The sequence below is a fragment of the Cyclopterus lumpus genome, chromosome 10 (genome assembly GCF_009769545.1).
Source record: "Cyclopterus lumpus isolate fCycLum1 chromosome 10, fCycLum1.pri, whole genome shotgun sequence".
Lineage (NCBI taxonomy): Eukaryota > Metazoa > Chordata > Actinopteri > Perciformes > Cyclopteridae > Cyclopterus > Cyclopterus lumpus.
The window spans coordinates 11,628,413-11,656,227 of NC_046975.1; the positions used below are offsets into that span (position 1 = coordinate 11,628,413).

Genomic DNA, 27,815 nt, shown 5'->3' on the forward strand with positions numbered 1-27,815 from the left:
TTGACGACAAATGTCAAACAAATCTCTCGACAACATCCAACTAATTTGATGCCGTTATCTAGAAGGATAGCATAACATGAGCATGTAATCTGTGATGAACTGCAACCAGCCAGAAACCTCCAGATCAGCCAACTTTATTCCGATTAACCTGAATTATCTGTTTCCCCAAAACTCAAACTAAAGAAAGCCTAATCTTAGGCTACTTTCAGACAGTGACCCAAAAGGACCAAATTAAGCCAAACAACGTACTTTTTTTTATCAAAGATTGCGAAAAAATTGCACAGCCATACTAAATTGAGTTCATCTCTGCAACCACAAGGGCTATTTGAATAATGTGTATTATAATAAAGAGAACACATGTGAGGTTTTTTCAGATGTTTAGATATCAGTATACAGTAGATGTTACTGGTTAGAATAAATGAAAATGATACACAGCAAAAATAAAAAAGTTTCAGGTTTACCTAAAAAGAAAAGCACTTTCAGGATGATTATCTCTTTGGAATGATGCAGCTGTAGGTTTACACAATATTAGCGCCATATGTGAACAGTCTCTCTGCAACGTTTGACTTTGATAAAGTGAAGCAGAACATAACTAGAGAGGCTTTTAGTACAAACAGTTCAGGCGAGATCTTCAAGTCTGGCATTTTGGAAATATGTGTGCCATCTAAAACAAAAAAAATGTTTCATGTACCAGGTTATATATTTAACTTGTATATCACCAATGGTGTTCAATACATCCAACTACAGCATTAACATACACAATGTCAAACCAAATGAATTAGACTGACAGAGCCCATGAATGAGAGTGTAGTGCCTCCAGTCCGCTTGCTTTTTTGGCTCATTTCTTTTGTCTGCTTCAACTCCAAAATGTTACCATATTGGTGCAGTTTAAGTTTTTCCTGAGACGTGCAAACTGACAAAGGCTGGTTCAGCCAGTTGGCATGAAATCAAACCGGTTTACCCTCCTCTTACCCCGGCAAAACCGGAAATCAGCCCAACTCTAAGTGGATGGACAACGATCGTTATACATTCGCTGGCTTCCACTGAACATAAACGCTGACTTCAGTGTCCTCCAAGTGTGCTTCTGTCAAAAGCAGGCTGCATATGATGTCTTTGTTATTGTTTTTTGCCGCATGTGGGTCAACCCATGACCGGTGCACACTTAAATCACAAAACACTTGCAGTGTGAACAAAGCCTTACAATCTTTGTAGATCTAAACAATGGTAGGACATCGTGCATTCACCTTTTCTTACTGAAAAGAAACAAATCACAAATAAACTTCTTCATTGACCCAACCTGGCTGATATGGTTGTGTGTGCCACACATTGACATCCATTGTATGGACATGCACTTATTTGAGCACTTGCAGGTTGATGTCTGTGTAGATAGATAGATAGATAAGTACTTTATTGATCCCCTAAGGGAAATTCAGGATCCAAGTAACTCCAAACATCACACAAACATAATATACACATACACACTATTAAACTATTAAAAAAGATTGTCCAAACAATTAAAACACACATTATTAGGAGTCCATGCTGGGGGTGGAGGAGGAGGGGGGGGGGGGGCAACATAGCCAGTAGTCAGTGAAAACGTGTCAGTGTAAACAGTGAGTAAGTAAGTAAGTTGGGGGCTGTGCAAAAGGCTAACATAGCCAGTAAACATTGTTCCTAGTGAACTTTCTAGTGAGGTACCTTTGATTGACAGATTGTATTTATTGTACAGTTGTATGGCTCTGGGGATGAATGATTTACACAGTCTATCAGTTCTGCATGGCAGCGAGCGCAGTCTCCAGCTGATCAGACTCTTCTGTCGAGTGATGGTACCGTAGAGTGGATGGCTTTCATTGTCCATGATGGTGATCAGTTTGGTGAGGGTCCTTTTGTCGGCGACTGAAGTGATGCACTCCAGTTCAGCACCAACCGCAGAGCCAGCTTTCTTCACCAGCCTATCCAGTCGCCCTGCATCCTTCTTCTTAGTGCTTCCTCCCCAGCACACCACCGTGTAGAAGAGGACGCTGGCGACGACAGACTGGTAAAACATCCCGAGGAGTTTGCTGCAGACGTTGAATGACCGCAGCCTCCTCAGAAAGTACAGCCGGCTCTGCCCTTTCTTGTAGATTGCGTCCGTGTTGGCAGACCAGTCCAGTTTATTGTCCAGAATTACCCCAAGGTACTTGTATGTGCCTACCACCTCCACATTGACCCCCTCAATGGAGACTGTGTCTGTCTTCTGTTTACCTTCCGAGACATCAGTTGATAAAATGAGGCATGTGTGTCACTCGTAACCAGTGGTAACGGTGTGGCTATCCTACACAGATCCTCTCCTAATCAACCAAATATTTCTACTCCCATCTGAATAAAAGCAGCAGATGGTAAACACATGGATTAAGACAGCTCGCTCACACTGGGGCTGCCGACCCTGCTCTTTTCTTGGCTTGCTCCATGCTGGAAATAACTAAAGAAACTCAATTTGAGGTTATTTCATCGGAAAGTGTGCAACCTATAGGAGCAATGATTTCACTTGTGCTTACATAGGTATGGCAAACAATGCGTTGTTATGTTGTTTATGCATTATTAGATAAACCGCAGTCCTGACTCAAGTTTAATTGCAGAGTCCATCCTGTTTCCTTTTTTCCCCTTTTTATAGCAAGCAAAGCGTCATTCAGACACAGAAGATAAATTGTCCTGTCTCCGGAGCCAATGCCATCCATTCCTCATGCGCCATCCTCCCTCTCTCTCATCCTCTTGATATGTAGACACAGCATGGCCATGGAAGCCATGGACGACCGAGTCATGCAGTCTTGAACATGTATTCTCAGTGGATTCAACAAAGCACTATCCTCACGGCCAAAAGGATGACGTGTTCAAGTGTGTATGCATTGTGAGCACTGTGGGGACAAACATGTCGAACTGGGCCATACTTCCCTGTTCCATCAGGAACTTTAACTAAGTTGAAGACATGCTTTAATAGACATGCTGTTTTTGACAGTGGAGCTGTATTTAGAGGTGCGAGTTGATTCAACACGTGGCATGAGGGGACAGTTGGAGCTCCAGTGTTTTGACGAATGCAGTTAGAACAAGAGTTTTATGAGATGTGAGAAGAAGATACAGGGAAGACGAGGGGAGAGGAAGAGAGATCTGCCACCTTGTCTCCCAATCAGGAAGGGGCATCCCGCTTTTCCACTCCCTCTTATGCAACGTTGCCAAGGCAACAGGCTCATGGGTAAAACAACGACCGCGTGGATAATATTGGCTCCTGAGTCACTAGCAGAATTAATCTGGAAGTCTGAATATGATCCCATATCTGCCCACATTCCAGTGAATGACATAATATAGAGAGTAGAACAGGGGGCAAATATAGATTAATATTGAGAAAAGACAAGACACTACGAGAGGAGAGTTTAAAAGATTTAAAGATTTTTGCAGCTCATCATTTTGTTCCGTTTCATAGCTCCTCTTTCTTTATCTCACACACACACACACACACACACACACACACACACACACACACACACACACACACACACACACACACACACACGCACAGTGAACATGTCTTCTTGTTAGTTGAGGGAGCTGGATTTAGGGCGGTGGCCTTCCTAGTTATAACTGCCTTTAACGAGCCTGATGTCATAACCGCACCATCTGCTTTTAAAGACAGGTCTAGATATTTTTTTGCTTATGTAATGTAATGTTAAAGCAAAACACAGAAAAAAAGCTATTGCGTTCTCACATTTAAGTCTGCGCCTTCACAAAATTGAATGAGACAATGCGGGGAAATTGCATAACACGGGGCCACAGCTGTATGGTAAGTGGAACGAGCACAGCAGAGATAACCCAAAGCGACACTGGCAGAGTGGAAAACAAGACGTGACTGAACCGAAAGGTTGGAAGGTGCTTGACCAGGTGGCGAGCTCTAACTATTTAAACCTCTCTGTTTTTTGTCGCACCTCTGTCCTTGCTTCCAGTCGCTGGAACACTATTTTTCTCTCGCTTCAGCTGTTTTGGAGAAAGTTCTTCAGACAGAATTGCAGAGGAATAAGGAGATTGAGGGAGGCGGTGAGGGAGGTGAGAGGTAGAACAGAGGGGTGTGATGGATATGAGCGGGAGAGATGAGAAGAGACGAGAAGGACCTTGGGTGTTTTGAGTTCCGCATCAAGCTCCTGCAGTGATGGAGAATATCGCTCGCTTGTAGAACATCCGAGTCTCTCTGTGTGACGGCGGGCAAAGCGCCAGGGTGCGGCACCGCGCTCCTCACAGCAATCGCTTACAGCCTCTGAAACCAAACTGTTATCACCCTCATCCTACAGATAGGGGATTGATCATAACAATGTTCATTTTTCTTTTCTCTTAGTTCCAAACCTCCTCCTCCCACGCCGCATTCCTGCACACGCACACACACACGCACACGCACACACACACACACACACACACACACACACACACACACACACACACACTGTGTTCCTATCTGAAACTTTCCCTTTCCTGTCCTACCCACCCGTTCTCTATCTTCATCTGCATTTTCACTCCAGTCTGTATCCCTACTGTATGTACCCTGTCCACTTCCACCATCACACACAAACACACCCACACCACCCTCTCCTCCCAAGTATTCTCATTCAGGTGGGGTGCAGAGCGCGGCCTTATTAGGAGACAAAGGTTCTTTGTCTTTCAACCTTTGCAAAATGTCAAGAATGTCTGGTTGCCCGCTGAATACCAGGTGGGGGCGAGGGGGGGGGGCGAGAGAGTAAGGAGAGACTATAAAACACAACAGGAGAGAGAGAGAGAATGTTGATGATAATTCAGGTTAATCCACATCTTACTATTGAGCAAGGGTCTTTGGTTTAAGGTGAACTTGGTTCCTCAAAAACAACAAAATAACTGCCACGTTAGACCCTCGTGAATTGTGATTTATGTAGCAAAGTAAACTCAGTATTTATACAGAGGAATTATAATATAGTGAAGTGGTGACACTAAATACTCTTTTACAGCAACACCACACACAAAATGGCAACTTCTTGTGTTATTTTTTAAATTAACAATGGAGTTCAACTCTATGAATGACAGGAGAGACTGTGCTAAAGGGCTGCGTGGCCCATCATAGCCAACTTTTCACCCCGTTCAGAACGGCAATAAACACTTTGGCCTTCCGAGGTTAGATATGTCGTACAAAGTAGTTATTTTCAATACCTCAGACTTTATCCACAAGTCTCACAGTTCATGGTAAAGTCTTGCAGGACTTTAAAGTAAACACAATCAAAAGAATTATGTTAATTTAGGAGGTTAAGTGTGGTGAGAGCTGCTGAATTACAAGATGTGCTATAAACCTTATTTGCACAGGACGATTCTTTCAGGGGACCTCATGTGATTTAGTGCGTCACATTTACATGGCAAATTCTGAACATCCACTTATATTAAATATATTTTAGAGATGAGCCTCCAGAATTTGCACCCAAAATGTTGTAAAATCTTTCATTTATAAAATATATGGCTTGACAAATTAAGAACATGGCAAGATTAAGATCACAGAAGACTTCCACAATTATTAAAAATGACTAGAGGTTCCCAGGTAATACTGCTGTCCTGTGCGAACAGGGCTTTACAGTAAATGCAGTACTATGCATTTATTTGGTACTTATCTTGGAGGCTTTAAGAATAATGATGGATTATTTTGCTGTATTGGTTGTACAGATTTCTAATAGTTATTCGAGAAATTGGATGTTTAGTTACAGTAAAAACATTGCCTATAGTCATATTGTCAAATATGAATAAAAATGTATTGCATTCAAGTGACTTTGAGGGTGTCTGCCTCCTCACAGTCTCCACTCAAGCGTGATGATTAGAGCATTGAGCATTTTGGTTATTTCTCTCATTCATATGAGTGGCAGTGGGCCTGAGGGAAGAGTGTGAACTCATTACTGCTTACCGGAGTTCAAGGTTTTCTGTCCACCTGGAGGCACAGTTATCCACACATGTGAACTCATTTACTGACAGACACGTCTTCGCATAGCTCAGGGCATGGACATTTTGTCTCCACCGGTGACAGTTTTATGGGTTGTCGTGGTGACGAGTGGCTCGGACAGCAGACCGTCGTCGTGGCTCCTAGCATGTGGGCAGGTAGCGACATGCCATGCTGTCCCACACAATGTTCCCATATTGAATGCTCATTATTTCTAAGCTGCCATATGACAGCTGTAAAGACTGCAGCGTGTGGAACCCATAGTGAACTACGCTTCCCATAATCATACTGCCGTTAATTATTTAGATTGGCAATCAGCAATCTAATTTTACATGGACAGCTCCCTGAAGACCATAATAATTATTCATACATCAAGCAATGAACTTTGCCCATTTATTAATAACCGCTTTAGGTTAAGGCTTTAAGGCTGTTTATTTTCAACGGTGATTTCAATATTGCTGGTGAGGTGTTTTGAATGGTCGAGCCTTGACTGTGAGTGTCATGTCCAAAGATTCATAATATTTAGGCTGATGCATTATATCTTCCCGTGCTCCCTGTTGCATGAAGCAGCCTTTACAATCAGCAGGCGAGAGGGCCACCTATCCACCACAGTGCTGCTCGTTTTGTCTGTTTGGATTTCTGGTGGTTCAGGAGACAAGGCAACCTTTAGCTCTCCCCTCTTACATAACTGTCTGTCAGAAAGACACCAGGCTGTTGGGGCAGTGCGCCCCCCCCCCCCCCCCCCCCCCCCCCCCATGTCCTGATTCATTAGACGAGCTGAGCTATTTCTTCATTAAGTCTAGATACAGAGTTACCTGCAGATTCATAATGCAAAGCAGCCCCACTGAAACAACAGTGGTTGGAAACTGACAGAATTCACGCTGGTGATTGCGCATGTTGTCACACATGAGCATAAGTTGAGTGGCGATAATTCTCACAAGCTGTAAAGAGCCTTGTGAGCGCCTCTTGTCACATCAATAATTACAGCAAAGAAGACTGGCCCAAGTAAAGTTTGCAAACACATCTCAAAACACAGTAATCCAATCATTGCCATCCACAGAGGCAATAATGTTGGCAAAGATCAATCACGACCGCAAACTCTCTCTCTCTTCTCTCTGTGGTGTTCGATGTAAACTGCAGAGCCTTAGTGTCCAATAAGACAGCAAAGCCAGGCTGATATATAAGGCTTACTGCAGGTCTCATCCAGTCTGAAACTGACCTGTCTGAGTGCCTGTCTACCTGTCCTTTCCCGTGTCTGTCTATATCTGCCTCAGAGAGCCAGACATTTATAAAGGTCTCTTATGAAATCAAAACGTAGGAGAACACCTCCAGCTATGACAGGGCAGCCAAGATAAACACACAACAGCAGCAGTATGCAGACCACCGTGTATGCAGACAGGGGACATTCTTCGTCTACATCTCTTACCTTCAAATCTAGCTCCACTTCCTGTCCACTTTAAGAAAACTATGGATCAATCTTACAGGGAATTGGCGTGTGCATTAACAGAGAGATAAAGAGAGAGAGGCTGACAGCAAGGTGCAAGGTCCGGCTCCCAGAGAACCTATAAATCTCTGCAGAGACAGCTTCCCGCTGGCTTGAAGGGTTTGTGGCCCCCTTGCCAGCTCTCTCCCCAGCCCTGCCTCTGCCTGTCCCCTCTCTCCTTCTGTCACCTCATCCTCTAATCTCATATATCAACCCTGTCTCCTGAAATTGATGTCCCTATACAACTCATATGTTTGTAGTAAACGTTATGCTGCCGCGATTATGTTTTTAATCAACATAAAGAGGACATGTTTATATATCGTACCTACCTACAAAATGTTCCCTGTCAATATGTCTCCTTTTCCTCTACAATATTTGCTTTGTAACCAAAGCATGCTGGACATTTTGCTGGACACAGAATGCACAGGGTTTTTGGCAGATCAATTTCGGTATTTTTGTTATTGTTGCAAAAAGATAACAGGAGTGACTTTAAATGTGGTACAGCAATAATAATATCAAGAAACACTAAGAAAACAAGTTGAAGTTCAGCGCTTGACATTATACATAATAAACAAAACAAAAGAAATGGATAAAATAGTAGTCATAATACCATCATGTTAAATATATATTAAAATAAAACAAGATAATAAGAGGTTGGAGGTAGGGGGCACTGGTGTCAGCACATCAATATATATGTAAGTGGTACTACACATTTTCTAGGACCTTAAAAAAATAAATAAAAAAAAGGTTTTATTCGATTTGACTGAGGCTGACTTTGTTGATATCCAACCAAATATGGATTTTTGTGGCTACTTGGGGCAAGCACAATACGCTGGAAACACAACACTGACATATCACCTTAAGAAGGTATTATGACGATAGAAACAATGGCTTATTTACACATCTAGCCAACAGAGAGCAACATTAGCATTCATTGGAAGATGTTTAGTGTTCACTGCCCTCTCAGCTCAGTTCTATTGTTTTTTTGTTTGTTATCAGCTAAATGCTCCTCTGCTGAGGAGGCTCTTGACTCACTTTGCTATTCCTGAGATAAAAAAACTATTTCTTGAGATCTTTATAAAATCAAACAAAACTAAAAGCATGATCAAATCTAGAAATATTAAACCTCTGGTTTACTGCTCTGCCTTTCTTCTGTCCTCCCTGCTCGTAACCTTATTTCTCCTCACCTATAGCCAAAAGAAATGTCCTGTCATGGCTTTGAAGTACCCAAAGAACAGCCAACGCCAGCCACCTGAGACACCCAGGACCACAGTTATTATGACAGCCAAATATCTATCAACCTGAGCGCTGTAGGGATGAAGGGAGTGGAGAGGGAGGAAGAGGAGAGAGAGCAGAAAAAGACAAAAACATGAAAAAAAAAGACATGAGATAACAAAGGAGAGCGATGTTCTCATGATCGCAAGCCAGATACAAAAGCTTGGGTTACAATCAAAACCAGTTTCTAACACCCAGCACCTATGGAGTCATTTTCTACGTTCTATCAACATTCATAACCAGAGGGCGATATTTTGATAGAATTAATTAGCAACATTTAGCAGCTTGTGAAGTCAGTTGTTTTTTAAAGGTTTTCTACAACAGCCAACCAACCAGACAGCAAACCAAACCGACTAATAACACACTTTAAACATGACTCATGTGGTGCTAAAATATACCTGGACAAAGTGCCACTGGCGGTGCCTTGGTGTTCATGCTTAGCATGCAGCTAACCACAGGTGTCGCACGAGGTGCGCCGACAGTCTCATGCATTTGGGCCCTTTCGTCACTCCTTGTCTTTTCTTTGATCTACATCTCCACATCCTGTCGTTCTCATTTTCATCACTCACGATTGACATTTTCTGAAGAGATAGATCAAAGTGGGAACACCAGGATGATTTGAATAGACAGCCACATACTTAACAACTTGCCCCACAGTAACAACTTGCCCCACAGTCGAAGCAGTTGAGATCAGCCAAATAAACAAAAGCTACTCCAACAGCTCACCTGTGTGAATGGCCTACATAAATACCAAATGGCACAAACAGGTTGCAGGTGTCTCCATGACCACCTATAAGCTCCCCTCTCCAATTATCCCTCTGTTGTTGCATTCTCTTCTTTCCTGCTTCCTTCATTTCCTCTTTTATTCATTAAATGTACTTTTTGAAAGGGTAGATATTGAGTAAGTCTATTTCAAGGTGTGAGACAATATGTATGCAAATGTTCTCACCTAGCAGCTCCCCAGCATGCCTTCCAAAGGGCGGCAGGATGAGAATTTATCCTCCAATATCACCTCATCATAAATGATAATGACAAACATGTAATCCAGGCTGTAACATAGTTATAGACCATCTCTAACCCAGCTACATAAGCAGGGCAGTAAATCACTAGAGATATCATTGTAATGTTTTAAACAATTAAGGCGTGGATACTTGGATTCACCACAGACTGGAAAACAGGGGAGGCGAATAAAATAAAAAATAAAAAGAGTGTTTCGACCTTAAAAAACTGCTATGCTTTTACACCAACGGTTATTACTGCCTCGTCGGCCCACAAACGCACAGACGGCTCTTTTCAATTGCCCAGCGTTCGAGCCAGACGGGAGAGAATTAATAAAGCACTACAGTGTATCGGTGTTACTAAATTGGCGGTGTTTCATAACAAAGTCTTTCAGAGCAGTTGTCAATTAGAAACAATTAAAAGAGCCATTCATCATTCTTACAAAGGCGGCTCCGTACAGGGAGCAGCGCTGGCACAGAGGCTGATACAATCTAATCAAACCCGTAATCAGCGAGCGCTCTTTAACAGAGGCCAGCGTTGATGGAGCTGAGGTATGTCGACTGTATGTAACAATCACATGTCCATCTAGTGCTTTTGGACTGGATCACTGTGTCTATCAAACGAACACAAGGTCACTGAAGCAAAATCTGTGGAGAAAAAGTGACAGAAAAACCGGATATAAAGAAAGAGGTTTTAAGTCAATGTGTGTTGACGCGTCAAAACATGCTATAAAAATCAAACAAGCGAGTCAACCTGTAGGCGCTTGGCAATCACCACTACGGCCTGATCTGATTGTTGATAGACATACAGTACCCTGGATCATATCTTTCCTGGAAAACCCTTGCAAAGTCTAGATTATCACTGCTTTGTTGGTAACCAAGAGAGATGGGATCTTAATGCAAAGATGCACTGGGGGAACGTATCCCGGACACAATATGTCTCTGCACATCCAACTTCCCCAGCTCTCAGTCCCCCAGAGGTGATTGTGATTACACAGAGAGAGGCTACAAACCCATCCACCTCGCAGGCATATGGCTAATCAATGCAACCTCTTCCTTGCAACGGTAACTCTATACTTCAGTAGGCAGAGCTACAGCGCTGTCTCTCTATCCTGTCTCTCTATCCTAATGAAGCTCCCAAGTAATCAAATCACTGTACACACAGGCAGATGGCCAATATGGGGACAACCACCGGGGCACTTTGATGGGATCACGACAAAGTTTTTAAACTTGCTAATGAGTACTTTCTCGTCTACCTGCATGTATTAAGCAGAACCAAACTGATTTCAACATGTGGCTAAATGTACTTTTCCAGCCCGATGTAACTGATGATGTTTGTGTGTGGATGGCGTGGCATGACAACATGCTAATCTCTGCTAAATCTGGCTGAAGATGCATTTTCATTTGCTGGACTGGACTCATTCGCTTGGGAACCACTGGCGTAGACTGTATTAGGTAACTGGCAGTGTGAAGGTCTCCCGACTGAATCACTACAACAAAGGTTTACCAGCTGCAGTGGAAACAAAAAGAAGCTGGATCTGTAAAGAAGGTCAAAGAAAAACTGTGCACATGCAAATTTCAGGTGGGTCAAGTTACAAAGGTAAATTGAATACATTTGACACTTTTGTAACAGCGCTGATTTACACATATAATTTATGTCCTCACCATAGCAACGGTCAGCCTCATAGGCAATATACCAAACAGACCAAATGTAATTCTTTAGAAACAAGGTTAATGTATTTATAACCAATTCATAACCTTACAGTCAGAGTAAAACAGTAAGTATTTAGAGCATTTATAGCATCTGGAATATTCTACTTTGATATTGCCCTGCTAGATACACATTTATATATTTTTAAAATATAGTAGGACTATTTTTCTTGTGTTTTGCCTTTAACATGCCCTATATTGTTAAATAATCCAAGAGCTGATGTGGTGAAGTTCTGAAAGTAAACTCTCAAAAGCTGAGGAAGTGTAAGAAACCTGTGGCCATTATTCCTGTGTAATCAACAATGATACTGGCTTGAGATGTGGGATGAGTCTGACTGTAGAAAGAGTCGATTTAACAAGGAAGCATCAATAATAATGATTACAACTTAATAATATATGACAAATGAGTCTGAAATAAAGTTGTAAGATGGAAAGGAGCTGATTGGCTGGCCTAAAATCCATGTTTCCATATTACCAAGAGCAGTAGGCATGGGTAGAAAAGAATGTCTCTAATTTCTTAAAATTAAGCAAATTGAAAAGTGAAAAGATGTTTTATATCTTATTTCTATTAATAATATGAATTGTAAATCAGAACCGAGCTTTGATCAGATTACACATGTGCACCCTGTAGGAGTCTGTCGTATTAAAAAACGCTATATTTATATAAAGGCTACTAAGTGTTTAGTAAGTGTTGTTTCTTGTATTCTGGTGGTAATAACATATGATTCATAATGTTACATAAAGGCCAGAGGATTATCTAGAAAAAGGATTTTTATATATTCATTTATTTTATTTTATGCAGAATAGTTAAAAGTGAAAACAGTAAATAAACATGAAGGATTTTACATGGGAGAGATTAGTGGGGTGACAACGGAGCCAGCAATAAAGTTAAACTTCAAGGTAAATGGGCTCAATCTACAGTTAGCCTGAAACATTCACCCAAATAGTTTAAGAAGCCTTTATTAAATACATACATTGATAATATAATGTATCATTACATACAGAAATAATTTATTCCCGATCAGTTGTGGGAAGGTGGCAGAAAAATGACTCACAATTATATATTATGTTTATTGTTTAGGCTATTTGTTTATTTATTTAATTTAGCTCTCCTTAAATAAATCGCTGGAGCAAAAACGCACATCTTTTACTTTGAAGGCCAGCGTGCCTCTGTTTCCAGGTCTCGACTTCCTTTACTCAATTTTCATTTAAAGTTGGATAATGGAGTAAGCTGGCGTATTGGTGTGCAGAACTGCACTGCACGTGTTCATTCAATGCGACAACAACACAGGCCAAGCATGAACCGCCTTGAGGCAGCATCCGCTCCTGAAGAACAAACTCACACAGAATATATTTGGATAAACACAAGTAGGACAATGATATTAGACAATACCCCGAAACTGACATTCATGGTACAATGTGAACAATGGTAGATTAATTATACTTCATGCACGGACCCTCCTTCCACTTAAACATAATGGCAGCATGTCACTATGAAGTAATGACATGAATATTATGTGGACATCTTCTGGAAAGTGTCCACACTGTTGAACTTAACATACAGTCTATTAAATAAACACTTTAGCCCTCTTTTCAGTAAAACCCCAGAAGCTGAATAGGTGCAGTGACCCAAGTCATTACGTCTCCATGATGGACAGACAATTTAATGCTGATCCATGGATTGTGGGGATGAACGATTTAAGTTGATTCTTAAAACCATTTATTTGGTATCTGTAAATTGTGATGAAACTCAATTTCAAAATAATCCCATTTATAGCAATAATCCCCCCCCCCCTTATTATAGGATTCACCATTAACTAATAACCTGTCGATTAATATGTTAACAATGACTTAATCAGAAAAACGTTGAATTATTTTAAGACAATGTTTGGCAGCTATACAGACGAGTGGCTCAGGGGGGCGGAGAAGGCTGCTGTATGTCCCCCAGCTCGATTTAATAAAGAGAGGTTATTATAAAGGAATATTATTCCCGCTCTCCCAATCTAGCAACTGGCAGTAAGACCTGTCTCATTCTCCTCGCTCTGCAGAGCAAGTAATACCCACTAATCCTAGACACAGAGAGAGGCTGTGGGGATGAGGGAGAGTGAGAGAAAGAGAGAAAGAGAGAAAGAGAGGAAGAATGTCACTATTTACAGTGTTTATGCTAATTCCTTTCTTTATTGTGTCACACCCTCACCCTTAGACCTCATCATGTTGGCCTGTGGGTGTGAGAAAAAGCACATGTGTGTATGTCTGTGTGTGTTCATGTGTATGTGCTGTCACCAGAGCAAGCCCAGTGTGGAGGACCAGGCACAGACCAAAGAGGCGCAATCCACAACAGTGTTCATTTAGAAGGGTTCACGCTGGCAGTGCAGACAGGAAACCACACACACACACACACACACACACACACAGGAAGCTCCCAGGCCCATCCCATGCAGTGTGATGTAATGAGATATCTGCTGTTTCCGATTCAAGCCTCTTGATCCTCCACAGAGCAAAACCACTGACGGAGAGAAGAGGGGAAAAAGGAAAAGAGAGGACGGGAACTAGAGGACGGGGACCAAACTCAGCTATTTCTGTTTTTGTCTTCCTCACCTCTCTGTTTAAGGGAGTAATATGTCTCCATCTCTGTCCATCCTATTGTAATGGAGTAGGTCTCACTACGCTGCCTGAGGAAATTGCCTTATAGTCCCTCTGCCCCTCTTCTATATGTGTACACACACACACACACACACACACACACACAAACACAGAGACCACACACACTCTCATGGCGTTGGCCCCAGTGACACTGCTTAAATATTAATGATCTGGTTCTCTCTCATTAATAATAGCTGCAGCGCTGATTACTCTGTGAATACCACTGTGTGTGTGTGTGTGTGTATACATATGGAAGTGTGCCTACTCACAATGTGTGAGCCAAGTATTTGTTCTGCCTGTCACTGGCATATTACACTGTGAATCGCTCCAAAAGGATTACTGACATTGCATTACTGAGGTAAATTAAATAAATTGAATTACATAAAGGTGAGGATGTTAAAGGTAAATACATGGTGATTATATGGTGATGAATCCGATGTCGGGTTGTGTCAGGTTGTGTGTTTCTGTGTGAGATAGAGAAGAGAAGTGGGAGCAAAGTGTGTCTGGTTATCAAGAGCAGACATGCACATACACACATGAACAATAAGTAAACTTGGATAAGCAACACACACAAGCAAATGCATAGACTTACAAATATACAAAAACCACCATACAGACGGGCATTCGCTTAGTTAAGTCATGCATGAGGCATGTGAGATGCAGCTGGCTAAAGCACGAGACACAACCCACACACATACACACACACACACACACACACACTGGGGCCAACAAAAAGCACGAGTGGACATCAGTATCCATTGGGTTGTAATGTAGAACTTTGCTCAGAATAGCAATACTGTAGCGGGCCACAATAGAGGAGAGAAAGTGAGGCTGCGAGGAGAAAGTGTGATTTGATGCGCTTTGTGTCCTTTGTGTCAGCAAATTACAGCAGCACACGTGGTAAATGGAAGTAGGGTATTCACTAATTCTATCTACAAATACTGATTAAAATATGATGTCATTATTAAATTATTGTATGTACTGAACCAAAAGGCTTGATTAGTTTCCCTGTATATGACTGGACAGTATACCAGCTGTTTTTCTATGGATTGTATGAGTGTATATCTGTTCCGCGCGTGTGTGTGTGTGTGAGTACTTATGCGGCCAACAAACCTACAACATTCCCATTACCTTGATGAATTACATTGAACTGCATTGAGACAAGGAGGGGAGGAAGAGAAAGAACCAGAAACGAAAGAGAAAGAGAAAGAGAAATGTAATCAGTGTTTCTTTACATTGTAATGCAGTTACAGAGTACATGGCACAGTTTAGGAATTGAAAAGAAACTGTGTTCCCCAATCTTGTGTCACTCACACACACACATATATAGTCCACGCAACACACACTTCATGCTGCTTTTGTCCACCTTTGCAGGCCGTCCTGATACTCAGCCCTCATCTACCCTCAAGCGGAGGCACAATTCAGACTTTAACTCCTGATGAGCCCCCCGACCCGCTGCCCCCGACCCCCCCACACACACTCGCGGTCTCTCTGGAACTGCCTGTCGTTATATGCATTGTCTGGCTATAGCTGATGGAAATCATCTTATTATCTTTGAGCTAATGTCTGCTCTGGATTCCTGGGACACTCCGGCCGCCCCTATTTTAATTGGCTCACTATTAATATTTCATGTGTTTAAACACAGCACATCACCTTTACCTTCTCTGGCTCTGACCCTGTGGCTGCTACTCGGTATGTCAGACGGTGAATATAGATGGGGGAGAATATTTTCAGTGACCAACCACATTATTGCTTTGGATTGTTCGTGAAATTAATTTCTTATAAAGAAATTGATATTGATTGGGATTCAAAGGATCACAGTAAAACTGCCGCCAATGGATTAATAATGTGAAAATATCAGCAATCTTAATGTTGTAAAGACGTCATGGACGTAATTTTTTGTTTTAAACTCAAGTTTATTTCTAATTACAATAATACTTTTTGTATTACACACCAGGGATAGAAAACTGCTGCAGTTTGAGAGAGAAAGGCAGTTGCAGTCGCATTGGAGACAATTCAAATGTCCAATGAGACACAAACTTGAGAGAACAATCAAACTTAGAGACATTTGGAGACAAAGAACCCAACAAACTTTAAAATAATATTGATTCACTGAGCACCAGCTGAAAAAACTGCAGCTCACTCAGTACCACACACACATATACAAGCATTCACACACATATACAAGCATGCACGCACGCACACACGCACACACACACACACACACACACACACACACACACACACACACACACACACACACACACACACACACACACACACACACACACACACACACACACACACACACACACACACACACACCTGGCAGCCCCGAGGCTACCTCCAGGACAGAACGGATGATGGAGCTGGGGGAAGGAAAGGAAAACGCAAGGAGCGGAATAAGTTGTGGATGGAGATATAAAAAGATAGAAAGAAAAGAGATATGATACAACGACTGACTTAACTCAACTCATTTGGTAGCTAATTTAGAAGTTGTAATATCTGAAAATTCATTAAAGGTCATAACAGCAACATTGCACTGCTTTAAAGAGTTTTTTTTTTTTAACAGTAAAGTATAGTTCTGAATACAAACTGTATGTTAAGATGGACGACTTGACAGCTCCCCAAAAATGAAGCCCAAACACCTTGTTCCCCCCCTGGTGGCTGGCTGCAGTATCGATCATAAACCTTGCCCCCTCCATGTTAGCCGATAGCAGATGGGACATGGGCCAAAATGTAAAAAAAACAACAGATATGTGTGAGTGCGACAACTGTGTTATTTGTGAAGCTCAATGTTATATATTAAAGTCTGTTTTGGGAAGGACTACTGCAGGTGTGAAACGTTTTCATTAAAACAGACCAAACTGTCCATTGCTGAGTTGCATTGTGGGTAATAATTTAACTGACATGTTTTGACGTGGAAGAAAAATGGGTGGATTAGACACAGACGACATCTCTGATTCGGCTGCTGTGATGTTGATACATTTTAATTTTCGTGTCCATAGTGAGTCGGACAACGCTGACGCTAAATTAATGCACTCTGTTTAAGTCACATACAAGATGGCCTTTGTTTTGTATGAAAATCCACAGAGAAAATCCATTTTGCTCCGTTGTGATGAACGATGCGCTGTGGGAATCTTTTTGGTGCTATTTTAAGGAATCAAAATCCGTTCAGACTTACTTACAAAGTCTACCTTTTCTTATTAAGGAATTAGCATGTACCATACATCTCTCTGTGAAACCGTATCCTCATGTGAGCTAATATGAGATTAGAGTGGAGAGACAGAAAACAGCTTACTGAAATCTAAATCCTGTGATCCAGTGTGTATTTATCATCTCACTCTGAATTTATATTCAATGCTGTTCTCCATATGTGAGCACAACACTATACGTTGCATACTCTGGCTGAATACAATCGCAAGCTTCATATTTTGTAGGGTTTCATACTAAAGCAGAATTAAAAGTGAAAATGATTAAAAGCAGAACCAACATTTGATTTGCAGCACCATATGGTATAAACACTTCTGTACATGTGCAGCTTTGGTGCGAGCCCGCTGTGTCAGCTTAAAAAAGTGATCAATTGGAAAATATTATTCATGAAAAGTTCAGTATTTGGCAAACGCAGAGAATTTAGCACGTTATTTGAGGTCTCGGAGTGAGAATAATCAAACTTGACATCGCACTAGACCTTATTTGGCAGCCCTAAAGGTGAAAATTGGTGCTTGGAGGACTATAAGCACAGTTCAGACTGTACTGTGACAGCTTCGACAGCTTGGAGTATATGCACATGTGTGTGTGTGTGTTTGTGTGTGCGTGCGTGTGTGTGTGTGTGAGTTATGGCTGCTCCTGCAGCCTTTAACACCAAGTCATCTGTCATACATCGGCTCAGCTCTGCACTGTTGCCATCTCAATCGCCTGACATAATATTGCTCGCACACACACCTACACACCTACACACACACATATACACACACAGACACACACACACACACCACTCACTTTCTCCATCTCTGTATGGGGTCAGATCAGTCTCAATAATTGCAAATGCACACAGAGACTTACAAATGCAAACACAAGATTTACAAACAAATGCAATGCGATTGACAAATAAATAAACACAGACACGTCGTTCTGCGTGCATTTGTGAGTCTAATTTATTTGTAAATCCTTCTATGTGCATTTGTAAATCGAACATATTTGTAAATTGTTCTGTGCGCATTTGTAAATCTTGTGTTTGCATTTGTAAGTCTGTCTGTGCATTTGCAATTATTGAGACTGATCTGACCCCATATCTCTCTCCGTCTCTCACACAAACACACGCAATATTTGGACAACGTGCCACCAGCACCGATTGTGAGGGGCACAGAAACACACACACCTCCACACCCACACACCGTGTCCCCACAGTGTTCCCTGATTAACGAGATGGTTTGTTCTCTTCCTCAGGCTTGGACCTATCAGGTACGAGGACACAAATCTCTCCCCGCTGGTGATGCTGAAGGCCACTGGCCACTATTTATTGGCAATCTCAGCCCTGACTACCTAGACAGAGAGAGCAACACGCTTGCCACAGGAAGACACCACCACCGTGTCTGCCTCTGTGTGTGTTTTTCATGTGCTCTAGCTGAAGTCTGCTAAGGGAGATGAATATGCCTGCTAGTATCATGAAATAACAGTTTGACAGAGCATCACACAATTACACAAAACAAGATATACTGAGGGATCTCCTCATTTATAGATTGTGTGGGTGTGTCAATAGAGAAGAGGCACAAACCCATCAAAGCTGTGATTAAAGCAGATTATAACTTTTCCACTAACAGCAGAATGTCTTCTTATAGCTCAACAAAATTATTCCTTCTTTTTCTCGCTCTCTGGACTTAATTAGCAGGGTTTAGCAAGCTTGGTGTCTTAGCAGCTCAGCTAAACATTAGTAATTGCCGTGTTCATCTGCTTTCAGAGTAAAAATAACCCACATAGAGGTTGTGACAGTCTGGCTGCCATCACTAAAGCAGTATTCTTGTTTTGTGCGCTGAAATCTGAAAACAGCTCCTCTCTGCAGATTCTTATTTCTTTTTCTGAAAGGCCTCGATGACAGCTTTGTTGGTGAAACATTTAACACTGTTCCCAGCAGTTATTTTAAGAAGACGTAAATTGTTAACGGTGTTTCTCTTTTCAATGCTAAATTACAGATAGTCCTGCCATGAACTTGAGCTTTTGGAGGTTTGAACTGGAGTGACAAGGAATTTAACAAGAAGGCTATTCGCCTATCATTTTGTCTTATACTCCTCGTATCCGTCCTCTGCTTATTTGCTATGATGTTTCTGTCTTGTTTATCTCCCAAATGAGTGCAACCTTTGCAATCTGTGCAGACTTATTACTGGTTCATAGCCAAAGACAACAAGCAGCATAAGATACAGAGACTCTACAGGAAAGATTGAAAATGCACTGCAAACATCCAAGGTATGCAAATGTTTCAAGCTTAACATTAACTAAGTTATGAAATATGAGAAAGTCAACAACATCTAGAGTACTACGCTCGAGTGATATCGATGCCTTACGAGAATTCAAATGCTTTTGTAAAATGTGCCAGAACTGAACTCAGCCCGCCACTCTTTGCATAGTCAGACCCACTGTGATCTCCAACCTGGCTCAAAGTCATCACATGAGGGAGGCCAGAGGGGCTTCAGGGGCAGGAAATGTGGGTGAGAACTGTCATTTAAAGTTATAATCCTTAACAGTATCATTAAATCAAATCCCGTTTTTCATTGTCATTTTTACAGTAACATCCATTTAATGTATTTAACTCTGCATTTAGCCAAGCAACAAATAAGTGCTCCTTTGTTTTGTCTACACCAGAAGTGGGGATGTGTTGCAGTGCGAAGACTGACATATGTCGCTAAATGGTCACCGTGCACCTACATTTGACAAATTATCCTACCAGAATGTAACATGCAGCATTACGGACTGACAGAAAATGAGTGCATCAATACAGTAATTACAGGTGCAACAGAGCACACTGCTGACCACACGCAGCAGTAATGTGCTAGCTATTGTTACATGGATTATTAATATACTAATGTAACATGGATGCTGAATATAATAACGTAACATGGATGCTGAATATAATAACATAACATGGATGCTGGATATACTAATGTAACATGGATGCTGAATATAATAACATAACATGGATGCTGAATATAATAACATAACATGGATGCTGGATATACTAATGTAACATGGATGCTGAATATAATAACGTAACATGGATGCTGAATATAATAACGTAACATGGATGCTGAATATAATAACATAACATGGATGCTGGATATACTAATGTAACATGGATGCTGGATAAACTAATGTAACATGGATGCTGAATATAATAACATAACATGGATGCTGGATATACTAATGTAACATGGATGCTGGATATAATAACATAACATGGATGCTGAATATAATAACATAACATGGATGCTGGATATACTAATGTAACATGGATGCTGGATAAACTAATGTAACATGGATGCTGAATATAATAACATAACATGGATGCTGGATATACTAATGTAACATGGATGCTGGATATAATAACATAACATGGATGCTGGATATAACAACGTAACATGGATGCTGGATACACTAACATAACATGGATGCTGAATATAATAACGTAACATGGATGCTGGATACACTAACATAACATGGATGCTGGATACACTAACATAACATGGATGCTAAATATAATAACATAACATGGATGCTGAATATAACAACGTAACATGGATGCTGGATACACTAACATAACATGGATGCTGAATATAACAACGTAACATGGATGCTGGATACACTAACATAACATGGATGCTGAATATAACAACGTAACATGGATGCTGGATATACTAACGTAACATGGATGCTGAATATAACAACGTAACATGGATGCTGGATACACTAACATAACATGGATGCTGAATATAATAACGTAACATGGATGCTGGATATAATAACATAACATGGATGCTGGATACACTAACATAACATGGATGCTGAATATAATAACGTAACATGGATGCTGGATATAATAACATAACATGGATGCTGAATATAACAACGTAACATGGATGCTGGATATAATAACATAACATGGATGCTGGATATAATAACATAACATGGATGCTGGATATACTAACGTAACATGGATGCTGGATATAATAACATAACATGGATGCTGAATATAACAATGTAACATGGATGCTGGATATACTAACGTAATATGGATGCTGGATAACAAAAATAAGGAACATTTAAAAAAAGGGACAGATGGTTTATGGTGGAGCACAGGAAGGAAACGATGAACAATAGAGGTCAAAAGAAGACAGCAAAGGCGGGGGTTAGCTTCTAGTAGAAACACCCAGAGTGGAGCAGAACAAGCACAAGCCAGAACACTGGGGTTTGTCAGCTTGATTGGGAATCTTTTCAGAAATCTCCCAGAGTTCTGAGCGACGGTAGGAAGTCTGGAGGAAGAGAAGGATCACAAGGGGGAATGTGGGTTACATGCCAGGGAAGTGAACTAACTTTTGTCTGGCGTCAGCACATCTGCTGTGGAGGATGATCTGTCTCCCTCTCATTGCTACAGGACGACCCGTGGCAGGAGAGGCAGAGTTCTCACATAAGCTGCTCTGTGGCAACACACACGGAAAGAGTAGACATGCCAGCGTGCTCTCTTTAATTGTCTCAGCGTGATTGTTACCACAGCTGCAGAGGACACATTTCATAAAGGCAAAGGCCTTTCACAGTCACTGTCACATATATATATATACACATATATATATATATATATATATATATATATATATATATCATCAAGAGTTCCTTAAGGTTACTGCATTTGATTGAGCAACAAACCTCTGCGTTCTTTTTATGATTCATGATTGCTTTGTTTCAGAAACAAAACAAAAAACAACTTTGGGAGAAGCTCACAGTGATCCATTAAAAAATAATTTACACTTTCCTTAACGCAATCCAAAGCAGCAATTATCGTTCATCCAAAGCATATTTAGCAAAGCTAATTTAAAGTACAGAAACATATGAACTGGGATAGTGACTGGGATTATATATATAACAAATTTAGGTTATGCATTCTACCATGTCTAATACGTTGCAGTGACAAGATGTGCTTTCTTGTTCCTGCATCTGAGTGCACATTCAACACGCCATACATTTTACTCCACCAATTTGTATTTCTGTGATACACATTTGATTGAGAATGAGGTATTACGTTTAACTGTATATATCCAATCATAAACAGGTCATATAGAAAAAACTACTAAATACTGCCCATCAGGCATTTGTGCTTTTCATTTTACTGTACATTTTCCTTCTGGCGGTGATTTCAATATTTAATTTTGACGTAATAATATGGATCATTTTCTATAATGAATTATACAGTTATTATATAGTTTATAAGTAAAATTATATATCAAACTGCAATTCATTACAGTATTCAATTATGGATGAAAGGCCATGTTTTGCCCGACATGGCCTTTCAACCTGCCAAGAGTAACTAAATCATGTTGCGGCAGCCACACTATAAAGGGTGGAAACAGAGCCTGTGAGACGACGAAGCACAATTAAAAAGTATCATTGTAGCTTTGAAAAATGAAGACTAATAACCCAGCACGCAGATGGCCTTCTCCCATCACTGTGTTACTGTAATTGCTCCATACAAGCACACGCCATTAAAAGGTCAGGCACCAAGAGCGTACGGACAACCACAACATGACCCATCAGCACTTGACAGTCACTCCAGTTCAGTGGGCGCAGTAAACAGAATGACAAATGTGTATTTTCAGCCCCTGCTAAGCTCTAAGCGGGCCTTGTTTTCTCCTTCCTCTCTCCATCCTCTGATCTCTAAAGCTATTCTACACTTTTATTTGAGCTAAATCTGAACACATCAGATTAATGCTACAAGACATATCAAATGACGACATAAGAAGATGAAGATGATTGAATTCCTCCCTCTCTCTTATGTATCGAGATCCAACAGTTCTTCATCACTTATTTAAAATAAGATAAACATTGCAACCTGTCCTACCCATTTTTAACCCACAGTCTAAACCATAAACTCGTCTGTCCTCGATGCTCATAGGATTATAGCCATCGTTCAATAAAGAAGCACAGAGCTGTGTTTCATTCAATTGAACTTCCCCAGAGTGCACAGTGGCAAATTGACTACAGCTTAACAAACTCCCACCACACATCACTCTGTTAATCAGACAGCAGCAGTCTGAACATTATTGCCATTGTGTACACAGATAGAAAATCGTACAATTTTACAATAAAAATAATTTCCTGGTGATTTCCACCATTTCACATGATCTTTCTCAGCAGATGGACTTTGTTTTGGTGTCATGTGGATGCATCTGTTCACAGGAGAGATGAGTAGCTCTCACACTTTCAGGACTTTTTGGACTTCTAGTTTGTACCTTTAAATGTAATACAGTTGACAACTCTGGTAAGCGCTAGAAAGTGTGCCTTATGTAAATACATACACGGTGAAGAATAAACATTCATGCTTAATGTGTAAGTCCAAACAGTGTGATAATGTGGATGAACAGTTACTGAGTCTGGATTATGTGATGCGTATGAAGGCTCCAGAAAAAGCTAGTAAATGAACCTGAATTTAAGGTTCTTCTGTCAAAATGTTCTCTTGTTTCATGTTTCTGCCTTTTTGTTCACACGATTCAAATTTATCATGGCAGCAATATAGAATTTATAGAGACAAATACCAATAAAAGGGCAACACAACACACTTCCATTATGTTTATCATAGATACCTGCTGCACACACACACAGAGACTCAGCCTCAGGAAACTGCTGTAATAGTGGTGAATGTATTTGAGGTTCCCAATGTAAGCTCATCTACATGAGAGGCTCCATTAACCTCTAACGTATTGCATCCGCTTTACACACACATTGCTACATTAACCTACATGGTGTTTCAGCTAGTGACTACTCATACTGTGTAGGAGCTTTAACTTTAGAAAACAATGTCAAATCTCCCTGATCAAGCGTGCACATCAAGGAAGCTTATTCAGCGATGGCAGTGGCTCCCACACTCCTCTGAGGAGTGCAAGATTTAACACAGCATGTGTGTGTGTGCATGTGTACAGTGTGTGTTTGCAGCATTGTGACAGAAGTGGGAGGAAGGAAGTCACACGCCATCTCATCTTCCATGAGCTTCTGTCCCTTAGGTTACATAACTGATGCTATCACAGAACACTGGTCACCTCCAGGGAGGTCTGTTGCACGTAACTGTAGTCACACAGTTGTACCTGCTGCTTTGTGCGAACCCTGCACTTAAGCCTGCATCATGAAAACGAAGATGCTATTATATTACGCCTTATTATTACTGTTGCACATTCATAGTCAAGCGACAGCATGCACACGGCCATTGCTCATGTATTCTCAAACACAAATGTTTTTTTTTTTTTACGAGGGGTCTTGTCTTTGGTAAAGGTAATTTAAAGGAGATTAGCATCTCTATTGCCTCTCAACGCCTCTTAACATAGTGTCTGCTGAGCCGGCGGCTCGCAGCTAACAGTGCTAAATTACCTGAGGGTGGGTCCTTCCGCGACAATGTCGTTTTCATCTGTAACTGCCGTGTGACGGCAGTGCACTACACGCATGCATGTAAACATGTCAGGACTCAGCCAGCCGGACTCCCTCCTCAGCCCGTTCACACAGTGACACCCGGTACCTCAGAGCACGCTGCCAGGGAGCTACGGGCTTGGAGGCGGGGACAAGCCAGGGGCGCTCCAACTCACACCTGAAGCCACTCAGCTCGTCCCACGGCTGCAGCTCGTCAGCTCGTTGTATTCGGGGGGATAAAGATCAGGACTGTCTGTGTTGACGTTGCGAGTTCGTGCCATGATGTCCGTGGACTTTCCTCCTTGTGTCGTCACTGAACTTTCCCTCGTGTCTTTGCTGACTTTTTTTGTGTGGAGTATTTTCTTGGATTTTTTGGGGTTTGATGTTCGATCACCCGTGGACTAAGGGGACACTTTGAGTTTTTTGTGTTTCTTTTCTAAGCGACTTGTTGTGCTCAATAAACTACGCCGTGTGTTCGGCTAGAACTAAACCTTGCTGTTGTCGTGCGCTTGGGGTCAGAGACAAACCATAACAGTACGAACTCGCCATGACGACCCCAGCCGACACAGAGTGGATTGTCCAGCTCTGTTCAGGTTGCCCTTAGTAGGCAGCTGCATCTGACCAACACCCACTCTCACCAGCTGGAGGCGGCCTCCATTGCCGTGCAGAACCTCCAAGCCCAGGTCCAGCCGCTCCACGCTTCTGTGGAGATCCTGACTCGTCAGCAGGCGGCATCGGCAGACCAACAAGCCGAGATCCTGCTACAGCTGCGGGCGTTGACGATGGCCCTCACCACCCAGCCGCTGAACCAGCCTGTGAACCCGCCCCCTGTGTATCCCTCTCCGGTTAACCCTGCGGTTTCCAACCCAGTACCACGGGAGCCTAGCCTCTCCAGCCCCCGACCGTTCGAGGGTGATTTTGAGACTTGTGCCACCTTCATCATGCAGTGTGAGTTGGTTTTCACTCACCAGCCTAGCAGGTTCACCTCTGACACCGCTCGAGTCGCGTATGTGATTAACCTGCTCGCCGGCCGGGCAGCCCAGTGGGCTACCGCTTCCTGGGTCATGGGTGCCAGCTTCTGTCTCTCCTATAGGGAGTTTGTGGCAGAGCTACGTAAGGTGTTCCATCATCCAGCCAGTGGTCAGGACCCTGGTGCCCGGTTGAGCAGTATCCAACAGGGTGGTGGCGGACTACTCGGTGGAGTTCAGGTTGGCCGCTGCGGAGAGTGGGTGGAACGATCCTGCGCTTCGGGTCACCTTCCGGAGGGGGCTCAGTGAGGCGGTGAGAGACCAGCTAGCCACACGGGAGGAGTCCTCTTCCCTTGATGACCTCATCAACCTCGCCATCCGCATCGATGGACGCCTCTGTGAGAGGAGGCGGGAGCGAGTCCTCCGGGGATCCCTTCCCACCCCCCACAGACCCAGCACACAGGAGAGGACCCTCGCCGTAGCTCAACCTACTCCCCCTACTCCCGTCCTGCCCTCATCACAGACGACGACTGGCGAGGAACCCATGCAGCTGGGACGCATGCGCCTTAGCCCAACCGAACGGGAGGCCCGATTCAGGGCAGGCCTGTGTCTCTACTGTGGCCAGAAGGGACATCGCATCAGCGGCTGCCCCACCCGGCCAAAAGATTAGGCTCACCAGGACCTCGGGAGATCCTAGTGAGTCACCTTTCCTGTTCCCGTAGTCCTGCACCACCGAGCCGGCGGATTAGCGTCACCCTGGCCTGGGCGGATCAGCGGATTACAGTGGGGGCCCTCCTCGATTCTGGGGCGGATGAGTGTTTCCTGGACTCGGAGTTCGCTGCCCAGGCTAACATCCCGCTAGAAGCACTGGAGGAGCCCGTAGAGGCCTTTGCACTGGACAACCGCCATCTGGCCCGCATCACCCAGAGCACCCGTCCCATCTCCCTCACTGTGGCGGGAAACCATGTGGAGAACCGCAAGTTCTACCTGATCCAGTCCCCACTGGCCCCTGTGATCCTAGGGCACCCCTGGTTTGTACAGCATGAGCCACACATTGCCTGGTCCTCTGGGATGATACTGGAATGGAGTTCCTCCTGCCACGCCCAGTGTCTACAGGCAGCCCCCAGCCCGTTACCCCGACCAATCCCCAGTGTCCCTCCCCCGGACGTTTCCTCTATTCCTCCGGAGTACCACGATCTGGGAGAGGTTTTCAGCAAGACCCGGGCTCAGTCGCTCCCTCCACATAGGCCGTACGACTGTGCAATTGACCTCCGCCCTGGGGCTTCCCTTCCCAGCAGTCGGCTGTACAGCCTGTCTATTCCGGAGAAGGCTTCGATGGACGAGTACATATCGGAGTCAGTGGCAGCAGGGCTCATTCGGCCGTCGTCCTCCCCGGTGGCAGCGGGCTTCTTCTTCGTGAAGAAGAAGGATGGGGGCCTCCGACCCTGTATTGACTATCGCCAACTGAACGACATAACGGTCAAGAACAAGTACCCCCTCCCCCTCATGAGTTCCACCCTTGAGCCCCTCACCCAGGCTACCATCTTCACCAAGCTGGATCTCCGGAGTGCCTACCACCTGGTTCGAATCAGGAAGGGGGACGAGTGGAAGACCGCCTTCAAGACACCCCGAGGTCACTACGAGTACCGGGTAATGCCGTTCGGCCTTACCAACGCCCCGGCGGTATTCCAGGCGCTCATGAACGACGTGCTCCGCGACATGCTGGACGAGTTTGTGGTCGTTTACCTTGACGACATCCTGGTCTTCTCCAGGACCCTCGAGGATCATGTCCAGCACGTCCGCCGGGTGCTCAAGCGTCTCCTCCTTAACCGGCTCTTCGTCAAGGCTGAGAAGTGCCGATTCCACTCAACCTCTGTCGACTACTTGGGCTTCGTTGTGGAGAAGGGTCAGACTCGGGCCGACCCCCGCAAGATCCAGGCTGTGGTGGACTGGCCGAACCCCACGTCGCGAAAGGAGTTGCAGAGCTTCCTCGGGTTTGCCAACTTCTACCGGAGGTTCATCCGGAACTACAGTGTCGTGGCGGAACCTCTCACCAGGCTGACCTCTCCCTCCCAGCCGTTCATCTGGTCCCCAGCTACCGATGCCGCGTT

General features: G+C 43.0%; 1 protein-coding gene across 1 annotated transcript in view; it reads right to left on the bottom strand.

The window, feature by feature from the left end:
* Positions 1-27,815, bottom strand: part of LOC117738063 (A disintegrin and metalloproteinase with thrombospondin motifs 2-like) — a 112,922-nt gene that overhangs the window by 25,736 nt on the left and 59,371 nt on the right. The window lies entirely within an intron of this gene.